The sequence below is a fragment of the Terrapene carolina genome, unplaced genomic scaffold, assembly GCF_002925995.2.
Source record: "Terrapene carolina triunguis isolate 2854851 unplaced genomic scaffold, T_m_triunguis-2.0 Scaffold238, whole genome shotgun sequence".
Lineage (NCBI taxonomy): Eukaryota > Metazoa > Chordata > Testudines > Emydidae > Terrapene > Terrapene triunguis.
The window spans coordinates 14,160,407-14,161,937 of NW_020664589.1; the positions used below are offsets into that span (position 1 = coordinate 14,160,407).

The 1,531-nt window shown below is 64.1% G+C and overlaps 1 protein-coding gene across 1 annotated transcript in view; it reads left to right on the forward strand.

The window, feature by feature from the left end:
• Nucleotides 1-1,258: 1,258 nt before the first annotated feature.
• The window catches only part of CNTRL (centriolin), a 58,820-nt gene continuing 58,547 nt past the window's right edge, over nt 1,259-1,531 (forward strand). The window contains exon 1 of the mRNA XM_029912730.1: nt 1,259-1,462. The gene's annotated coding sequence lies outside the window, so the exon portion shown is untranslated. The remainder of the gene's footprint in view (nt 1,463-1,531) is intronic.

The window sequence follows — 1,531 nt, forward strand, 5'->3', positions numbered from 1 at the left end:
GTGGGGGCAGGGGGTTTGCAGAGCTTCCTGCAGCTGGGGGAGAAATGTGGGGGTGGGTCTGACCCAGTCCCAGATGCCATGCAGGGTAAGAGGAAGTCCCGTACTCCCTAGTTGAGCCAGGCCTAACAGCTGATCCTGGCGCAGGGTAGGAGCCACCTGCCAGGTCTTCCTCCATCCCACCCCTCTGCCCCACAGTGATTTACCTCTCTGCTGGCTGCCCTGTGCACCCAAAATATACTGCTGTGGGGGTCACATGACTGCTCTTGCAGTTTCCCTTTTCTGCCCCCTCAAAAAGTCATTTTTCTGTGGGGAAGCAAAGAAATCTTCTGGGGGACATAAATTCTTCACATGTGCAATGGCACAGAATTCCCCCAGGAGTACAAGATGTATTTTGAAAGATCTCATGATCATAGCCTGTTTTTGAATGATATGGGTTGGCAATTCCTGCAGTCACCCCAAGCATGCATCCACCTCTGGGGAGGGCCTCAACAACACTGCTCAGGACACAGTTGGGAGGGGAAATGTTGGCCAAGGCGTGGGTGACACCTGCCATTTCCAAAGGCAACGTAGGAATAACTCAGCAGAAGTTGGGCCCAATCCCGCAGAGATGCACTCGAGCCACGAGCGGTCATCGCTGCGTTTGCCCTCAGCAGGGTGAAGATGGTTCCTTACTCCCGGGCCCTGATCTGTGCTCCTAGCTCCGCACTCGCGGCTCCCAGCCCCCGGCTGAGATCAGACCTCCAGCAACTCCGCCGCGGCCGGAAATCAACGCGGCGCCCTCCTGCCCCGCGGGACAGAGGGGGCGGGAGCGGGAGCGCCGCACACTGGCCAGCCCTAGCCACAGGCCAAGCGGCCACCCGCCGCCCCAGCTCCTCCGCCGCGCTCCCGGGCGCCGGAGCAGACAGGGCCGTGGGATACGAGGCCTCCTGACACATCCAGGCAAGGGCCGCTCCGTTGGCCTGCGTCAGCCCAGGCAGGGTGACAGGCCGGGCCGGACACCGGGGTCCTACACAGAGCCCCACGGGCGAGGGAGCCGCCTCAGTGAGAGCCGCTGGTGTGGGGGGTCACTAAGCCCCGCCCCCTCCCTGAAGGGCCCGCCCCCCTGAGGCAGGGCCTGGCGCCGGCTCCGGCTCCCCCGGCGCTGGGGTGGGGGTTGCCGCGCTACGCCACGCCATGATGGAAGGGGGCGGCTGTGGCCGTTAGGAAGGGGCGTGGCCACGACGGGCACCGCCCCTTTCCCGTCAGCACCAAACCGAAATGGCGATGGCTCGACTTCCAGCGCCGGGCTCTTAAAGGAGCCGCTGCACCGTAAGTCTCGCGCCGGCGGCAGTAGCCGTCGTAGTGCCCGGCGGGGAGGCGGGAGGCCGGTTTGTCCACAAGAGGGCTCCAGGTTTGCCCAGGCCCAGAACGCCGGGGAAATAGCAGGCGGCGGCGGCGGCGAGGCGTTACCATGTCAACCCAGGTAATCAAAGCGGAGCCGTGGGGAACTACCCGGGGCGGGGACCGGGATCCCCAATCTCTGAGACAAGAC